This window comes from Hyperolius riggenbachi, chromosome 5, assembly GCF_040937935.1.
Source record: "Hyperolius riggenbachi isolate aHypRig1 chromosome 5, aHypRig1.pri, whole genome shotgun sequence".
NCBI lineage: Eukaryota > Metazoa > Chordata > Amphibia > Anura > Hyperoliidae > Hyperolius > Hyperolius riggenbachi.
In genome coordinates this window covers 180,307,822-180,329,062 of record NC_090650.1, presented here as the reverse complement: position 1 = coordinate 180,329,062, position 21,241 = coordinate 180,307,822, and positions in this window count along the sequence as shown.

The window sequence follows — 21,241 nt, the reverse complement described above, 5'->3', positions numbered from 1 at the left end:
CACCGCCTCTATCGCCAGTACCGGGTCTCGTCACTTCCGCTGGACACGGCCATGCGCAGGGACTCCCTCTGTCTCGCGGGCGCCTGCTTTACGCAAGCGCCTGCGCAGTACGGAGGGAGCACACTGCACTTGCGTCGACTGGCCCTGACTGGCCGAAATGGCGGGACCCAGTACCGGCGTTAGAGGCGGCGGAGGACATCTGCATGGGATACTTTTCGTCTCTAAGTCTTTTTAAAGGGCAACTGAAGTGAGAAGAATATGGAGGCTGCCATACTTATTTTCTTTTAAAAAATATCAGTTGCCTGTCAGCCCTGATGATCTACTTAGCTGCAATGAGGCCTGGATTTACATCACAGGAGCCTATAGGCACAGATGTACTGACACCCTATACTTCACCCTCCATGAACCTGCAAACCCCCACTGAACTGTACCACAAGTATGCTGGCTAGCCCAGCTGTCAGTTCATCCTTACTTTCCTTGCCTGTCATAGCTACAAGTGTCCATTAGCATTAGTTAGCCAGAGGTACCCTCAGTATTAAGTAGCTAGAGGTGTCCCTGACAGAAGGGTGATCTCATCAGTGGAATGCCAGGAGTTGGATGAGTACTTCATTTACGCTCTGCTCAGGACTTTGCACAGGGAAGGAGGGAGGCAGGCACAAGGGGAGGGAAGTGAGCCATCTCTCCATCATCAGGTGCCTGTTGGTGCATGTCTACAGTGCCTTATAGTAAATCCAGCCCTGGCTGCAGTAGTGTCTGAACAACACCAGAAAGCGTCTGAATAACACCAGAAACAAGCATGCAGCTAATCTTGTTAAATTTGACAAGATCTGCATATGCTTGTTCAGGGTCTATGACTAAAAGTATTAGAAGTAGAGGTAAGAGGATGAGCATGACAGACAGGCAACTGGTATATTGCTTAAAGGGATGCTTAAGTCATCCCCCCCCCCAAAAAAAAAGAGTTTTACTCACTTGGGGCTTTCTACCAGCCCCCTGCAGCCGTCCCATGCCCTCGCAGTCTCGACCAGATGCTCATGTCCCCCGCCGGCAGCTACTTCCGTTTTCGGCGACAGGCCTGGCCACATGTCTGCTTCTATGCATTACTGTTCTCAATAGCGCCCTCTATGCTGCTATTGCGGACAGGAACGCAAAGAAGCTGACGCGTGGCAAGGCCTGTCGCCGAAAACGGAAGTAGCTGCCGGCGGGGGACAAGAGCATCTGATCGAGACTGCGATGGCACAGGATGGCTGCAGGGGGCTGGTAGAAGCCCCAGGTGAGTAAAACTCAATTTTATTTTATTTTTTACTTAAGTGTTCCTTTAAAAGGAAATAAATATGGCAGCCTCCATATCCCTCTCGTGTCTGTTGTCCTTTAAAATAACCCTATTTACCTTCCCCGTTAACTACAATATTGTATTTTTGGTGTTTACACAAAAATTTACAAAGCACAACATTTAGCTAGTAAAAAGATATGTAAAAATAGTAATAAAAAAATAACATTCAATGAAAAGTAACAGCATTAAAATGTGCACTGAATGGAAGAGGGAACAGTACTAGGAAAACCAAAGGGACAGCATTCAAAAATAAATATAAGACAGATGATAATTTTCTAAGTTTGTTGCAAATAAAGTGCATTTCAAAATTAACAGCTACTGAGTGTGATTGGCTCAGTTTTAAGTTGCATGTTGTTAAAGTCAGGACATTAGTATCTTGTTAGTCATCTATATTCAAAAGCATGTTATAAGGTAAAAGCATCTAATAATAGCTAGGGAGGTAGATGAAAAGCTATAGTCAGGCAGAATAGCAAAAATTTTCTAATCTAACAAAGGAAATAACTTAACATCCCAAATGACAGAGGTTTTAAGGCTCATACACATGTCGGATTTTTCCAAACGACCCGTCGTTTGGCCGTCCAAACGACCGGTCATTTGGATGTCAAATCGGGTGTGTGTACAGACGGTCGTTCAGCTGATAATGCTGGGTTTCACGGATCCACCAGGCGGATCCGTCAAAACCAGCGTTCTCAGCTGAATGACCGACTGTGCACACGCCCGATTTGACATCCAAACGACGGGTCGTTTGGACATCCAAACGACGGGTCGTTTGGAAAAATACGACGTGTGTATGTACCTTTACACTTACAATACTTTGAATCTATTCATCCATCTGCCTTTGATAAAGCATTCAATGTACCGGAGGTTGAGGTTGATTTTCATACAAGTGCCCATGAAATTGAGCTCAAAGGACACAAAAAGCCATAAAGATATTGGATCTTATGTGAAAATGTGATATACTCACTCTAAATGTCTAGATGCACCTACCCAAACCTGTTTATTTTTTTTACTCAACAGCTTCGCAAGCATAGTATGAGAATTAAGAAAAAGATACATACTGTACATACACACACATTTATAAAGCTTCGGTTAGTGCTTTGGTATAATAATCACTTTACATATAGAATTCTACATTTTTGTAAATATTCCCTGTAAAAATCATAGTTAATATGATGTAAAAAAGTAATCAATAATTTAAATGAAAGTTTTCTAAACAGAAAAAAAATATTACAACTCACCTTCCAAGAAGCTCCTGGTGATAAAAATTCGAGATAAACAAAAGAGCCACAGCAACTGAAAAACTGAGCACTTGTTGGCATATACAGAAAGCATTTGTGAGAAATGAGACATCTCTTCAGGAGGTCTACCATGAAATGCATTCCTGTCTTACCAAGCAAGAAACCACCTTCAATGGGACTGTCATAAATGAAAAAGCTTAATGTGCCAACCTCTTCACATCACAAAATTTCATCTCCGTATTGTCATTTAAAGAAAGGGAAAAGACACAGACAGACACTACACAATTACATAGGAAAAAACTCCAATACTTTTACTGGGGTGCGCGCGCGTGCGCAGTACATGCCGCAGGCGGCGGCGAGAAACACAGACCCTAGAGCCAGTTTTTAAACAGGCTTGGGTCTGCTAGTTCAAAAATAAATCAATAAACAGTATATACAATTATATTTTTAGCAGCTGTGACTTAAAATATGTGGTTGTGATGGGTAATAAAAACTGACAGTCAATAACAAACATGGTTAAAGATGAACCTTCTCTCCCAGAGTAGTCCATTGCCATATTCAATTAACACTACAGTGAAGAGTGAATTTTACTTGGCTTATTATAGGTCCATGATATGATATAAGATAGTGAAATGGTATAATGTAACAGTAAACAAACAGACTATCATAGAATACCCCAAGATAGATAGATTACAACAAAAGGGAAAATAAGGAGGAACGGGGACAGAGGGAGGCACAGAGTGACACGGGGGTCAGAAGTGGAATACGGGACTGAAGGAAGCACAAGGGGACAGAAGGAGGAACAAAGAGTGACAGAAAGAGGCACAAAGTGGGACAGAACAAGGCATAAGGGTGGGCAGATGGAGGCACAGGGAGGACACACAGAGGAGCAGAAATGGCATGGGGGACTGAATGTGCCACAAGGGGACAGAAGGAGGCACAAAGGGGACTTAAAGGGGAACTGAAGTAAGAGGTATATGGAGGCTGCCATATTTATTTCCTTTTAATCAATACCAGTTGCCTGGCAGCCCTGCTGGTCTATTTCTCTGCAGTAGTATCTGAATAACACCAGAAACAAGCATGCAGCTAGTCTTGTAAGATCTGACTTTAAAGTCTAAAACACCTGATCTGCTGCATGCTTGTTCAGGGGCTATGGCTAATAGTATTAGAGGCAGAGGATCAGCAGGGCTGCCAGGCAACTGGTATTGCTTAAAATGAAATAAACATGGCAGCATCCATATACCTCCAGAGCCGGATTAAGGCTAAATGGGGCCCTAAGCAAAGTAAATGATTTGGGCCCCCGTATCATGTCGTAATAGAATCAGAAGATGCAGCTGCACAGCAATATGCCGCACACACCAGGGCAGCCGAGCTACTGGTTGCTATGGGCAACAGCTCGCTTTCCTCTGTGGGTGCACAATGCAGGGAATAGCAGCAACAAAATGCAGAGGGAGAGATGAATGGCTGGGACATTTGCACTCAGGGACTGGGGCACCCCTGTGAAGAGGGAACCAGATATCACAGCAGCAGCACTTTCCCCCTGCACCTGGCAATAGCAGAAAGCTCTGGACACCGCCAAACCGGAAGCCGTTCCCCAGACAGAATTACATAACCACCACCACCGAACAACCGATTTCCTCCCAAACTAGACAGTCACCATGCGGAGGCAGGAAATTTGGGCGCATGAGGCAGGTGGACAAAAAGGGCGCCGCCATTGACTCCCATAATAAATATCGTTTAATGGGCGCCCAACAGGAAAAAAGGGCGCCGGAGAAAAATAACGTTTTACAAGCGGCGCCCGGAGACTTTTAATGTTTTATAACTGCTTCTCATGATTACACATTATTTAATGATTTATAATTTATTTAATGATTTATATTTTTTTAAACATTATTTTTAAACGAAAAACAGTACAATATTTTTTTACAACATTATTTTTAAACGAAAAACAGCACAATATTTTTTTACACTTTAATGCTTATCACAGGGGGGTCTTAGGTTTAGGCACCTCCAGGGGGGTCTTAGGTTTAGGCACCACCAGGGGGGTGTTAGGGTTAGGCACCACCAGGGGGGTCTTAGGGTTAGGCACCATCAGGGGGGTCTTAGGGTTAGGCACCACCAGGGGGTCTAGGGGTTAGGGGTAGGTACAGGGAGGGTTCTGTGTGAGAGTAGGGTTAGGTATAGTTTTAGTAAAATTCTTATTAATCTTTTACAAAACGTTATTACACATTTCACTTTTTAAACAGGGAAGATTAACGTTTTTACAATTGTCGATTTCATACACATTATTTAATGATTTATAACTTTATAAAACATTATTTTTAAACGAAATACAGCAAAAAAAATTTTAAACGTTATTCATGCTTATCGTTTAAAATCCTGTGCCCTTTTTTCCCGGCGCCCTTTTTTTACGTATGCCACCATGCAGCCTCCATCCCAGTGAATACGATGGTCCAGCAGAGAAGGCAGCCGCAGCGGGGGAGAATGACAGCACCAGATGACTCACATTCACCTATTGCGATCCAAGCAATAGAGGTCCCGTCATCCAGAGCCCATCTGTCTCCTCTAGAGTGCTGTCGCTCTGTTACTACTACTATTGCTACTTCCTACTTCCTGTCTGATCTGAGAATCAGGAAGTTCAGAGTGAGCGGCTGCACTGTAGAAGAGACAGATGGGTTTCAGATGAGGGGATCTCTATCTCTTGGATCATGGATAGGTGAGTGAGCGTTTGCCATCTGCTGCTATCATTCTTGCTGCAGCTGTGGTTCTCTGTGAGAAGGGAGGGAGGAGTGGGCAGTGGCAGAGCGCACAGTAGCAGGAGGGGGACCTAGGAGGAGAGCCTGGCTCTGAAGACAAACAGCAGCGCACGGCATCATTTGACAAGACAAATAACATTTATATCACGCTTTTCTCCTGGCGCACTCAAAGCGCCAGAGCTGCAGCCACTAGGACGCGCCCTATAGGCAGTAGCAGTGTTAGAGAGACTTGCCTAAGGTCTCCTACTGAATAGGTGCTGGCTTACTGATCAGGCAGAGCCGAGATTCGAACCCTGGTCTTCTGTGTCAGAGGCAGAGCCCTAAAAGGAACTCTGAGCAGTGCCTGTGGGTATGCCTTTAAGCATACCCACAACTAATTAATTACATCCTCACACCTACCAGCATGATGTTTGTAATTATATCCCCCTGGGTTCCTTATATTTCATTGCATTGTGCTGAATCGAGCTGCCGACTTTGGAGAAAAGTCGTCCTGTGTAATACAGTGTAACTATGGAAAGATGCATATCATTTTGAAGCTCTCTTTCTCCTCTTTCCAATGATAGATAAACTGCCACCCTACGCCTTTTAGTTTTTGCTAACTTTTGCGAAATTGCCACGATTTCGATTGTGAAAATAGCGAAAACTAAAAGGCATAGGGCAGCGGTTTATAGATCATTGGAAAGAGGAGAAAGAGAGCTTTAAAATGATATGCATCTTTCCATAGTTACTGCACTGCTCAGAGTCCCTTTAACCATTATACCATCCAGCCACCGCTGACAGGATGGAGGGCTGGTTTATGTGCTGATGGGGCCCCTTTGACTCTGAATGGGGGGCCCCCAAGCGACTGCTTTTGTTGCCTGGTCAGTAATCCGGCTCTGCCTCTCTCTCTCTCTCTTTAGTTGTCCTATAAAGAGCCCCAGGGGAAAGAGGAATGGGTGGGGGGAGAGGTGGACAGAAGGACACAGTGGAGGATGCCTGCAATTTACACTTTCCAGACCGTGTGATGTCTGCTTTCCAAGGACCGGCAATCCTGCTGTTCCTCAGGACCCTGAAATACCTGCTTCTGCCCACACACTGCAGAAGCAGGTGATAGAACACCCGTGTGGATGAGGCTTAGTTCTGGGTGAGGTTTCATTTGGGGATGGGCTTAATCCGGGGGCATGACCCCCCCCCCCAGGACCTATTGTACTCCAGGCAATGGCCTGGAATGCCTTTGGTTAAAAACAACCCTGTGCAGATAGATACATTGTGAAATACCACACACTTTAACCACTTTACCACTAAAGGTTTTTTCCCCTTATGGACCAGAGCAGTTTTCACACTTCAGCGCCCCTCCCATTCATTCATCAATAACTTAATCACTAATTATCACACCAAAATGATCTATAGCTGTTATGGGATAATGGCCATTTTTTTTTTTTAATGGAGAACGGAGAATTCCATTGATCACAGTGGACAAACAAGAGCCTGTGTATGTTTATTTTGACTTTAATTTTCAGTTCAGGTTTGCTTTAGGAAACTGCTGTAGGCTGAGTCTTCAGTTCCCACCTGAAGTCAATCCACAGTTGTCACTCTCCCCCCAGTAGCCGGACCGCACAATGCCTTCCAATCGGTTCCAACACACAGACCACCCAATCTCGTGGATGCAATCAATGAGCTGAAACCGCTAGAATTTTGGCAGCAGACAGACTAGAAGGAGGCGTGCAAACTATAAAACACAAAATACTAGGCTGCCACCATCTCTGTTTAAATAGGAAGAGAATCCCAATCTGACTGATACTAATACCTGTGAATAAAAAGGTTAAAACACACGCTATTCTGGCTAAGAACAACACCTCTCGGTAGCGAATGTTCAGGAAGCTAGGATTCGTTCTGTGTGGCTGAATAGTAGGTTTAGCTGAGGAATCAATCAATGACTTTTAGAAGTCTTTTTTTTTTTAATGCAATATAAATAATTAATATACACAGAAAATCATTAAAATCAACAATTAAAGAGAACAGTAAGCCAGTAAAAATAAAAGGGAAGAAAATACGAATACTTAAGTTCAGGTGAAAATGTCCTTTTGGGAAAGCACGTTAAGTTCCTTTGTTTTTGGATCAGAGTTCAGACAAAATGGCCGCTAGCTCAGTCCTCTGGCCAGCAGCAGGCTTTCGTAACGATGGAATATGGAGGACTGGGGAGGAACCCATGTCGAGTTCTTTTGAATGACCCACATTTTTGGGTGGGGTCTTAGGTTCAGCCCAGGAGCTGGACAGGGTGCGGTTACCCTTCTGGGTGGGACATTTGTGTCCACCAAATATGACATTTTTCATATCTCTGCTTACGCTTCCCGCACACACATAACAGTCACAGATTCAGAATCCCTAGAATATGACAGTTCATATGACATCAAACTTGGTTGGTGTCGCATGTTCTGGCATGAAGTAGCTGAATACACTCAACCTTATATTCTTTTGCCACTGTTTTATCACTGATTTTACTAATGCTCCACTCCAGCTCTCTGATCATAATTTACTGAACTTTTCTCTCTCCTCCGCTTTTATACTATGCTAGTAACAATCATCTGCGCATAAACGTAGAAATGACCACAACCTAGGCACGCAATCGGTTTCTGATAATACAAATTTATTTGGAACTGGTAATCAAGTAGTGGAGCATACGTGTCCAGGTTAAATATAACGAGGTCATTTCACAATATAAACATACTAGGCAAGAATTGTGCTTAAAAAATCAATAGCAAAATGTTATGAATCCAGAAATGTTGACACTAACTTGTGCATTAAAATCACATGGGATGGCCACCCTATCACAACCACCCAACACACACACACCAAGCTATGCACACAGCGGCCGTATACTAAATATACTGGGGGTGTAGATTAGAAAAGCAGTCCTCCGTACATAGAAAGAAATAGACTGTAAGTTGCAGCCTTGAAATACTCAGATGGTGGGTGCAATACAATTGTTCCGAGATCCAAACAGTTTCCTCAGCATACATATACATAAGCCAGATGGTCAAGCAGATTAGCACCTTCATGCAAAGCAGGTTAGTCTGCGTATTTAGATGCAAAAAGCTCACACAGCCATCGCCGCTATAAGGCACATCAAACAGTTCAGCATCTACATTGCATGGTCTCACCAGATCGCTGCTTGACTGATCATATAGCTCAATAGGTAGAGTAGCATAGTCTCACCACATCCGGATCATTTTAAATGTTGGCACATAGACCGTCACGACTTGTCAGCAATCTATCTTCAGCCTTACAATCCCCAAGCTGTGCAGGGTTGGCGGTAGATAGCGCTCATGAACCCAAGCAGCGGCCGCCCCATCAACAGATCAAAGCGGCATGCGTGTCTCAGGATGGCAGAGGTCTTTTACGGGTCCAGGGCTGGCCTGTGTACGGGGTCGGGACAGCGTGGCGTCCCATGCAGGCGAAAAGCGCTCCTGACAGTTTTGCCGACTTCCAGCTTCCTCAGGGGGTGTGTGTCTCTGATAGCCTGGCACCTCTTCTCGCATCATCTTTCACTGACCCAGACTCGGCAGCCACACTACCACAGCTCAATCACACAAGTCATGTATGCCGTTGAACCTCTTACCAATGTTCGCCAACCCTGGCTTACTAAAGCTACTAAACAGCTGAAAGGGTGCTCTAGAGTAGCTGAATGGCATTGGAGAAAAAAAACACCACAAATTAGTACTTAAAAAGAACCCCGCACTAAAAATGTACTCAGCAGAACTGAAAAGGCTTGGTGTTTCTTTAACAGTTTCACAGCACCAGAACTTTGTTTTTCTTACTAAAGCATCATTTTTAGCTGCATTTTTAACTAAGCTCCACCCATCAAAGAAAAAAAGCCCGGGCTTTTTTTGTCTGATGCTGTGCAGAGCATGATGGGATTTCCTATGTTGTTATTCACGTTGCCTAGCAACTGGGAGAGGTGCTCAGAACACAGAACAGTTGGAACTGTGTCTCATGCTCCCTGTCACCTCCTTTCAACCAAAAAGATGGCTGCCATCATGAAATCAAACATTTGCCTTTTCTTTTAAAACAGTGTGGGTAAGAGATTATATTACCTATCTATTTTAATTAACATAGCTAATGTAACTTAATGACAGTATGTTTATTTAGGCTGAAGTTCCTCTTTAACCACTTGAGGACTGCAGTGCTTAAACCCCCCTAAACACCAGGCCATTTTTTACAATTCAGACCACTGCAGCTATTAAGGTTTATTGCTCGGTCATACAACTTACCACCCAAACGAATTTAACCTCCTTTTCTTCTCACTAACACAGCTTTCTTTTGGTGCTATTTGATTGCTGCTGCGATTTTTAGTTTTTATTATATTCATCAAAAAATGTCAAAAAAATGATATTTTCAACTTTCCGTGGTAACATTTTTCAAATAAAGTAACATTTCTATACAAGTTTTTGTCCAAATTTATTAAACAAAGTTATTGTCCAAATTTAATAAAAAGAAAATCCAATAAGTGTATATTTATTGGTTTGGGTAAAAGTTATAGCGTTTACAAACTATGGTACAAAAAAGTGAATTTGCGCACTTTGAAGCAGCTCTGACTTTTCTGAGCACCTGTCATGTTTCTTGAGGTGCTAGAATGCCAGGATAGTATAAATACCCCCCAAATAACCCCATTTTGGAAAGAAGACACCCCAAGGTATTTGCTGAGGGGCATGGTGAGTTCATAACAGATTTTATTTTTTGTCACAAGTTAGCAGAAAATGACACTTTGTGACAAAAAAAAAAAGAGTTTCCGTTTCTGCTAACTTGTGACAAAAAAAGTAAAATATGCCACAGACTCACCATGCCCCTCAGTAAATACTTTGGGGTGTCTACTTTCCAAAATTGGGTCACTTGTGGGGTACTTGTACTGCCCTGGCATTTTGTGGGGGGCTAAATTGTGATCACCCCTGTAAAGCCTAAAGGTGCTCATTGGACTTTGGGCCCCTTTGCACAGCTAGGTAGCAAAAAAAGTGTAACACATGTGGTATCGCCGTACTCAGGAGAAGTAGTATAATGTGTTTTGGGGTGTCTTTTCACACATACCCATACTGGGTGGGAGAAATATCTCTGTAAATCATAACTTTTTTTATACTAAATTGTACATTTACAGAGATATTTCTCCCACCCAGCATGGGTATGTGTGAAAAGACACCCAAAACACATTATACTACTTCTCCTGAGTACGACGATACCCACATGTGTGACACTTTTTTGCAGCCTAGCTGTGCAAAGGGGCCCACAGTCCAATGAGTACCTTTAGGATTTCACAGGTCAATTTTACTCATTTGTTTTCCAGACTACTCTCCGCGGTTTAGGGCCCCTAAAATGCCAGGGAAGTATAGGAACCCCACAAGTGACCCCATTTTGGAAATAAGACACCCCAAAGTATTCTGTGAGCAGTATGGTGAGTTCATAGAAGATTTTATTTTTTTTGTCACAAGTTAGTGGAAATGGATTTTTTTAGTTTTTTCTTACAAAGTGTCATTTTCCACTAACTTGTGCCAAAAAAAATAAAATCTTCTACGAGCTCACCATACCCCTCACAGAATACCTTGGGGTGACTTCTTTCCAAAATGGGGTCACTTGTGGGGTCCTACTCCCTATACTGCCCTGGCATTTTAGGGGCCCTAAACCATGAGAAGTAGTCTGGAAAACAAATCATTAAAATTGACCTGTGAAATCCTAAAGGTACTTATTGGACTTTGGGCCCCTTTGCACAGCTAGGCTGCAAAAAAAGTATCACACGTGGTATCGCTGTACTCAGGAGAAGTAGTACAATGTGTTTTGGGGTGTATTTGTACACATACCCATGCTGGGTGGGAGAAATATCTCTGTAAAGGACGACTTTTTCATTTTTTTACACTAAATTGTCCATTTACAGACATATTTCTCCCACCCAGCATGGGTATGTGTACAAATACACCCCAAAACACATTGTACTACTTCTCCCGAGTACAGTGATACCACTCTTTTTTGCAGCCTAGCTGTGCAAAGGGGCCCAAAGTCCAATGAGTACCTTTAGGATTTCACAGGTCAATTTTACTCATTTGGTTTCCAGACTACTCCTCACGGTTTAGGTCCCTACAATGCCAGGGCAGTATAGGAACCCCAAAAGTGACCCCATTTTGTAAAGAAGACACCCCAAGGTATTCCGTGAGGGGTATGGTGAGTTCATGGAAGATTTTACTTTTTGTCACACATTAGTGGAAATTGATTTTTTTATATTTTTTCTCACAAAGTGTAATTTTCCACTAACTTGTGACAAAAAGTAAAATCTTCTATGAACTCACCATACCTCTCATGGAATACCTTTGGGTATCTTCTTTCCAGAATGGGGTCACTTGTGGGGTTTCTGTACTGCCCTGGCATTTTAGGGGCCCTAAACCGTGAGGAGTAGTCTGGAAACCAAATAACTAAAATTGACCTGTGAAATCCTAAAGGTACTCATAGGACTTTGGGCCCCTTTGCACAGCTAGGCTGCAAAAAGGTGTCACACATGTGGTTTCGCTGTACTCAGGAGAAGTAGTATAATGTGTTTTGGGGTGTATTTTCACATATACCCATGCTGGGTGGGAGAAATATCTCTGTAAAGGACGACTTTTTCATTTTTTTACACTAAATTGTCCATTTACAGACATATTTCTCCCACCCAGCATGGGTATGTGTAAAAATACACCCCAAAACACATTATACTACTTCTCCCGAATATGGTGATACCACATGTGACACTTTTTTGCAGCCTAGCTGTGCAAAGGGGCCAACAGCCCAATGAGTACCTTTAGGATCTCACGGGTCAATTTTACTCATTTGGTTTCCAGACTGCTCCTCGCGGTTTAGGGCCCCTACAATGCCAGGGAAGTATAGGAACCCCAAAAGTGACCCCATTTTAGAGGCCCTAAACCGTGAGGAGTAGTCTGAAAAGCAAATGAGTAAAATTGACCTGTGAAATCCTAAAGGTACTCATTGGACTTTGGGCCCCTTTGCACAGCTAGGCTGCAAGAGAGTGTCACACATGTGGTTTCGCTGTACTCAGGAGAAGTAGTACAATGTGTTTTGGGGTGTATTTTCACATATACCCATACTGGATGGGAGAAATATCCCTGTAAAGGACACCTTTTTCATTTTTTACACTAAATTGTCCATTTACAGACATATTTCTCCCACCCAGCATGGGTATTGTAAAAATACACCCCAAAACACATTGTACTACTTCTCCCAAGTACGGCGATACCACATGTGTGGCCCTTTTTTACAGCCTAGCTGTGCAAAGTGGCCCACAGTCCAATGAGTACCTTTAGGATTTCACAGGTCAATTTTACTCATTTGTTTTCCGGACTGCTCCTCGCGGTTTAGCGCCCCTAAAATGCCAGGGAAGTATAGGAACCCCACAAGTAACCCCATTTTGAAAAGGAGACACCCCAAGGTTTTCCGTGAGGGGTATGGTGAGTTCATAGAAGATTTTATTTTTTTTGTCACAAGTTAGTGGAAATGGATTTTTTTAGTTTTTTCTCACAAAGTGTCATTTTCCACCAACTTGTGACAAAAAATAAAATCTTCTATAAACTCACTATACCCCTCATGGAATACCCTTTGGTTTCTTCTTTCCAGAATGGGGTCACTTGTGGAGTTCCTATACTGCCCTTGCATTTTAGGGGCCCTAAACCGTGAGGAGTATTCTGAAAAGCAAATGAGTAAAAATTACCTGTGAAATCCTAAAGGTACTCATTGGACTTTGGGCCCCTTTGCACAGCTAGGCTGCAAAAAAAGTGTCACATGTGTGGTATCGCCGTACTCAGGAAAAGTAGTATAATGTGTTTTGGGGTATCTTTTCACACATACTCATACTGGGTGGGAGAAATATCTCTATAACTGACAATTTTTTTTTACACAAAATTGTCATTTACAGAGATATTTCTCCCTCCCAGCATGGGTATGTGTGGAAAGACACCACAAAACACATTATACTACTACTCCTGAGAACGGCAATACCACATATGGGACACTTTTTTTTGCAGGCTAGCTGCGTAAAGTTGCCCAAAGTCCAATGAGCCCATTTAGGCTTTACAGGGGTGCTCACAATTTAGGCCCCCCAAACAATGCCAGGACAGTAAAAACACCCCAGAAATGACCCCATTTTGGAAAGAAGAGACCCCAAGGTATTCCACGATCGGCATAGTGAGTTCACATAAATTTTTATTTTTTGTCACCAGTTAGCGGAAAATGACACTTTGTGAGAATTTTTTTTTAAAAATCCATTTCTGCTAGCTTGTGATAAAAAATAAAATCTTCTATGAACTCACCATGCCCCTCAGTGAATACCTTGGGGTGTCTTCTTTCCAAAATGTGGTAATTTGTGGGGTCTGTCCAGGCATTTTAGTGCCTCCGCAATCATTACATGTGGAGTCAGTGAAAAATGGCGCCCAATGCCGATAGATAAAAATGGTGCCCCATTCACTGACATTATAAAACGATATTCATCGTTTTAAAGGATTAAAAAATGGTGCCGACCTTTTGAACGAAATTTATCGTTTTAAAACTTTTTTTTTGTCCTGCCTGAACGATATTTATTGTTTTAAGCCCTGCTTTGCTGCTGTTTGGAAAATGTCTGCCCGCCGACTTTAACGTTTAATAGCACAGCCCCCTTAAAAGCTAAAAACACCAAATCTGCAAGGAATGTTAAGAAGAAAATTGTGAAGAAGAGGGAAATTAAAAAAAAAAAAAAAGACCTTATACTTTTTGAGAAAATTGATTTTGATTATTCTCCTTCTGACCGTGGCATAAAACGCCCGCCGATTTTAGCGGTTAATAGCAATGCCCCTTTAAATGCCAGAAACACCAAACGTGTAGGGAATGTTAAGAAGAACAGTGGGAACAAGAAGAACATTTTTTTTTTCAAGAAGACCTTATACTTTTTGAGAAAATCGATTTTAAAAGTTCAAAGGAAAAAAAAGTATCTATTTAAATCCCGTAATGACATTTCTGCAGGAAACAATTCCCACAGACTTTAGCAGTTAATAGCAAAGTCCCCTTAAATCCTAGCAACACCTAATTTGCAGGATATGTTAAAAAGATACTGGGAAACAATATTTAAAAAAAATTTAAAACATTTTATTGATTTTTAAAAAATGTAAATTTTTGTTTTATGCTTTTTTTTTTTTATTTTATTTTATGTTCTGAGTGTGGGAAATTTTTAGAAAAAAATGACGTGGGGTCCCCCCTCCCGAGTCTCTGTAACCCCTTGTCCCCCATGCAGGCTGGGATAGCCAGAATGCGGAGCCCCAGCCGACTGGGGCTTCGCACCCTGAGCTATACCAACCTGCATGGTCCATGGTATGTGGGGCTCGGGGGGGGAGGGGCGGCCAAGCCTCCCCCCCCCCCCCCCCCCGGAGCCCTTGTCCAATCCATGGACAAGGGGCACTTCCCCACCTCCGGTGTCCCAGGAGGAGGTGGGGGCGACGACTCCCAGTGGGGGGGGGGTTCATGGTGGCATCTGGGAGTCCCACAACAGTATCCTCTATCTTGCGATCTTCAATTACTTGATTGAAGATCTCCCACGGCAATTAACAATACTATATCTTACAATGCGTCCTGCTTACTGACGCATAGCACCGGCTCCCGCAGTCCTCCCCGCCTCCTCACATGTCACCCTCACCTAGCCTGGCACCTGGTGCACCGGGTGCCACCCTAGGTGAGTAGGACAGATGCAGGCAGGTGGGGAAAGATTGCGGGAGCAGGTGCTATGCGTCTGCACAGGACGCATCCTAAGGTATAGTAACCGGGTCATAAATGAGCCGGTTCTTTTTGTATTGAAGCCAAATGAACCGGCTCTGAATCGATTCATTTCAATTCAATACAAAAGAAGCGGCTCATTTATGAGCCGGTTACTATATCTTAGGATGCGTCCTGTGCAGACACATAGCACCTGCTCCCGTGGTCTCTTCCCACCTGCCTGCACCTGTCACCCTCACCTAGGTCACAGGTGAGGAGGCGGGGAGGACAGCGGGAGCCGGTGCTATGCATCCGTACGCAGGACGTATTGTAAGGTATAGTATTGTTAATTGCCGTGGGAGATCTTCAATCAAGTAATTGAAGATCGCAAGATAGAGGATACTGCCATGGGACCTAATTGGTGTGGGAATTTTTTCTTAAAGGTACAGGTAAGTATTTCTGGTTAATGTAGAACATTGCATGGGGGACAAGGGGTTACAGAGGCTCGGGAGGGGGGGACCCCACGTAATTTTTTTCAAAAAAAATTCCCACACTCAGAACATAAAATAAAATTAAAAAAAAATAATAAAATGTTAAATTAATTTTTTTAAAATATTGTTTCCCAGTATCTTTTCAACATATCCTGCAAATTAGGTGTTGCTAGGATTTAAGGGGACTTTGCTATTAACTGCTAAAGTCGGCGGGAATTGTTTCCTGCAGAAATGTCATTACGGGATTTAAAGAGATACTTTTTTTTCCCTTTGAAGTTTTAAAATCGATTTTCTCAAAAAGTATAAGGTCTTTTTGAAAAAAAAAACAATTTCTTCTTGTTTCCACTGTTCTTCTTAACATTCCCTACACGATTGGTGTTTCTGGCATTTAAAGGGACTTTGCTATTAACTGCTAAAGTCGGCAGGCGTTTAATTTTCCCACAGTAAGACGGAGAATATTTCAAAATCGATTTTCTCAAAAACTATAAGGTCTTTTTGAAAAAAAATGTTTTCCTCTTCTTCACAATTTTCTTCTTAGCATTCCCTGCAAATTTGGTGTTTTTAGCTTTTGAGGGGGCTGTGCTATTAAACGTTAAATTCGGCGGGCAGATATTTTCCAAACGCCAGCAAAGCAGGGCTTAAAACAATAAATATCGTTCAAGCAGGACAAAAAAAAAGTTTTAAAACGAAAAATTTCATTCTAAAGGTCTGCACTTTTTTAACCTTTAAAACGATAAATATAGTTTTAAACAAATATCGGGCAGAAGGGGGCGCCATTATTTAACCGGCGCCATTTTTCACTGGACCCATTACATGTATGGCCAGTATTAGGAGTTTCTGCTATACTCCTTATAATGGGCATACGGGTGATGCACTTTTTTTTTTCCATAAAAGGAAAAATGAATGGCAAAGATTCTCGCATTTGCATTGATCAATGTGGATGAAAAAATATCTGCTGAAATATGTGAAAAAAAGAGGGAGGCATGTCAGGACATAGGAGCACCGCCCACAACATTTTCCAAACCCACTTTGCTCCTATGTCCTGGAAAACTCGATTAATCCATTCACATCGATCGATGTGGATGAAAAAAACCTTTGCCAGTTTTGATACAAAGTGCTTGCCAAAGCATAGGAACTCCAACACCACCCCTCAGCTCATACAGTGGGTTGCAAAAGTATTCGGCCCCCTTGAAGTTTTCCACATTTTGTCACATTACTGCCACAAACATGCATCAATTTTATTGGAATCCCACGTAAAAGACCAATACAAAGTGGTGTACATGTGAGAAGTGGATCGAAAATTATACATCATTCCAAACATCTTTTACAAATAAATAACTGCAAAGTGGGGTGTGCGTAATTATTCGGCCCCCTGAGTCAATACTTTGTAGAATCACCTTTTGCTGCAATTACAGCTGCCAGTCTTTTAGGATATGTCTCTACCAGCTTTGCACATCTAGAGACTGAAATCCTTGCCCATTCTTCTTTGCAAAACAGCTCCAGCTCAGTCAGATTAGATGGACAGCGTTTGTGAACAGCAGTTTTCAGATCTTGCCACAGATTCTCGATTGGATTTAGATATGGACTTTGACTGGGCCATTCTAACACATAGATATGTTTTGTTTTAAACCATTCCATTGTTGCCCTGGCTTTATATTTAGGATCATTGTCCTGCTGGAAGGTGAACCTCCACCCCAGTCTCAAGTCTTTTGCAGTCTCCAAGAGGTTTTCTTCCAAGATTGCCCTGTATTTGGCTCCATCCATCTTCCCATCAACTCTGACCAGCTTCCCTGTCCCTGCTGAAGAGATGCACCCCGAGCATGATGCTGTCACTACCATATTTGACAGTGGGGATGGTGTGTTCAGAGTGATGTGCAGTGTTAGTTTTCCGCCACACATAGCGTTTTGCATTTTGGCCAAAAAGTTCCATTTTGGTCTCATCTGACCAGAGTCCCTTCTTCCACATGGCTGCTGTGTCCCCCACATGGCTTGTGGCAAACTGCAAACGGGACTTCTTATGCTTTCTGTTAACAATGCCTATCTTCTTGCCACTCTTCCATAAAGGCCAACTTTGTACAGTGCACGACTAATAGACCTATGGACAGAGTCTCCCACCTAAGCTGTAGATCTCTGCAGCTCTCCAGAGTCACCATGGGCCTCTTGACTGCATTTCTGATCAGTGCTCTCCTTGTTCGGCCTGTGAGTTTAGGTGGATGGCCTTGTCTTGGTAGGTTTACAGTTGTGTCATACTCCTTCCATTTCTGAATGATCGCTTGAACAGTGCTCCGTGGGATGTTCAAGGCTTTGGAAATCTTTTTGTAGCCTAAGCCTGCTTTAAATTTCTCAATAACTTGATCCCTGACCTGTCTGGTGTGTTCTTTGGACTTCATGGTGTTGTTACATAGTTACATAGTTATTTTGGTTGAAAAAAGACATACCTCCATCGAGTTCAACCAGTATATTGTTCCCAATATTCTCTTAGACAACCTTTGAGGCCCTCACAGAGCAGCTGTATTTGTACTGACATTAGATTACACACAGGTGCACTCTATTTAGTCATTAGCACTCATCAGGCAATGTCTATAGGCAACTGACTGCACTCAGATCAAAGGGGGCCGAATAATTATGCACACACCACTTTGCAGTTATTTCTTTGTAAAAATGTTTGGAACCATGTATGATTTTCGTTCCACTTCTCATGTGTACACCACTTTGTGTTGGTCTTTCATGTGGAATTCCAATAAAATTGATTCATGTTTGTGGCAGTAATATGACAAAATGTGGAAAACTTCAAGGGGGCCGAATACTTTTTCAACCCATTGTATGCCTTGGCAAACATATCTTACTGCGGAGAAGAAATCTCGTCCTGCAGCGCTGCATGCAACGACTTGTGTGTAATCTGACAGATGCGCAATGCTTCTGTCAGGATGCACCATCAGTGCTGCAGCTGGTTGGTCGATCAGTCGTTCGCTCAGTCCACCTGGAAGGGTAAAGGATGGAAAAAGAGAGAGAAAGAGAAAAAAAAACATACAAAAAAAAAAACAAGCAAGCAGCAGTGCAAGAAATTCATTAACATTAACTTTCATAAACATCATTGAACCTTTTTAATCAAACATTAACATTTGGAACTTTTAACTTTTTTGCTTACCTGTTATTTTTATTTATTTTTATTTTTTTTTACTTACCTTCCGAGGACAAACTTCTCCTTCCCCATGGGACAGTGTGCAAAGCGCAAATCGCACAGAGATATGGCGAAGTACACTATGCACTTTGCCCCAAGTGGAAGGAGAGGTTTCTGGCAGCCCTGTGTATTTGGGTCTCTCGAAAGCTGATGTGTGGTTTCACACTGCATACTGGCGCCCACCGCACCACATCGCCAAAAACAGACCTTCAGGGAATACTGCATTAGTACATGGTATTCCCTGTTTGGCATTCGGCCAAGTAATCTTTGCGTCGCCGTCCGGCCGACGCAAATTGCCGCAGGAGCCACGCAGTAGAGTGGTTATGCACTAGCGTTAAGTCACACACTTCTGGCGTAGTGGGAACTGCAAAGTGGGACTTTCGCTAGGCAATTTGCTGCAACGCACTGCACCAGTGTGAATGAGCCTGGAGAGACCTTTGTGTGCCTACTCTTTGTCTCACGTTCCCTACTCTAATAGCGTACCTGCTCATTGTAGTTCTCAAAACCCTCCCCTATGCATAGGGCAGGCTGGTCAGGACAGAAGGGACAGTAAAAAGGGGCGCCACGCCTCATTCCAGCCCTGCTGCAGACATGACAACATTTTCTTGGGGAACGGTGAGATGGGGTACCTGGAAAGACATACGGTTAGTGTCTTTCATGTAGCTGGCTAACTACATTTTGGGGTTGGGCCACGACTCCTCCTGGATACAGACGTTCCGAAACGATCTCTTCCTGAAATTGAAGGAAGGATCCTTTAGGTCTCCCAGCCTTACTGTAGAGAACAAAACTGTTGTAAATTGCCAACTGAATCAAATAAACAGACACTTTCTTATACCAGCATCTGGTTCTGCGGGAAACCACATAGGGAGCCAACATCTGGTATTTGAAGTCCACCCCTCACATGTTAAGGTTATATTCGTGGACGGCGAGGGGTTTTTCAACAACCTCAGTTGCTCGTTGGACTGTCGTGTCTGCGTGAATGGTGGACAGAAAGTAAACAAAATTGTCCACGTAAAGATGGTACTCCTTCTGGAACAAGGGTCACACCAAATCCCAAACAATCTTGCCACTGCTCCCCAGTCAGGGTATCCGACCGGCTCCAATTTTGTGTCTTTTCCCTCATAGACCCTAAAACAATATGTATAGCCTGTGGCCCTGTCACAGAGCTTATACAGCTTGTCCCCATACCGGGCGCGCTTGCTTGGGATGTACTGCTTAATGCCAAGGCACCCGGTAAAATGCATCAGGGACTCGTCTATGCAGATGTTCTGTTCAGGGGTGTAAGCTTCTGCAAATTCGGATGACAGGTGGTCTATGAGGGGCCGAATTTTGTGGAGCCGGTCATAGTCAGGGTGGTCTCTTTTATGACAAGTTGTATTGTCATTAAAGTGCAGGAAGCGCAGGATGTCCTCAAAACGTGCCCTGGACATGGCAGCAGAGTACATGGGCATGTGATGTATTGGGTGCGTAGACCAATAGGATCGCAATACATTTTTTTAGTGAGACCCATGTTGAGGAGAAGGCCCAAAAAGATTTTAAATTTGGACTGGTTTCCACCGAAACGGCTGGGCATGGAAGCTGCTCGGATTGGCGGTGATACATTGTGTGGCCTTTACGGTTTGTCTCTGCCACGACTAAGTCGTAGAGATCCTCGGTGAAGATCAGATGAAAAGTGTCTAGGGCCGATCCTAGATGATCTGTCTCCGCCTGGACTCCAGACTGGGCGGTGAAAGGGGGCACTATGGGTGCGGCGGAACCAGGGGGTTGCCAATCGGGGTCAGGTGACCCGTAACATGTATGTGTCCTTGCTAGTGATGGGCGAACACCTGGATGTTCGGGTTCGGGAAAGTTCGCCGAACATGGCCGAGATGTTCGGCATGTTCGGGCCGAACCCCGAACTTTCCGAACATCCAGCTTTTGGGGGCCATATGGGGTCGCAGGCATAAGGGGGGAGCATGCCCCGATCGCGGGGGGGGTCGGAAATTCCCCCCACCCCCTCCGCTAGCGCTCCCCCCTCTGCCCGCTTCCCCATTCAAAAGTTTAAGCAAAGTACCTGTAGTGGATGGCCTGGCAGTGGGCGGCACTGTGGAGTGAAGAGGAGGAGTCCGGAGAGTGACGAGTTGAGGGAGGCCGGGCAGCGGGCGTGAGGTCAGAGAAAGGGCGGAAGTACCACAAGGGTACTTCCGCTGAACCGCCCGCTGCCCGGCCTCCCTCAACTCGTCACTCTCCGGACTCCTCCTCCTCACTCCACAGTGCCGCCCACTGCCAGGCCATCCACTACAGGTACTTTGCTTAAACTTTTGAATGGGGAAGCGGGCAGAGGGGGGAGCGCTAGCGGAGGGGGTGGGGGGAATTTCCGACCCCCCCCGCGATCGGGACATGCTCCCCCCTTATGCCTGCGACCCCATAGGGGGGCAGTATTCGGCCGAACAGGGCCCTGTTCGGCCGAACAGGGGCCCTGTTCGGCCCTGTTCGGCGGCCATTAGAAGTTCGGGGCGAACCCGAACTTAAAAGGCCGA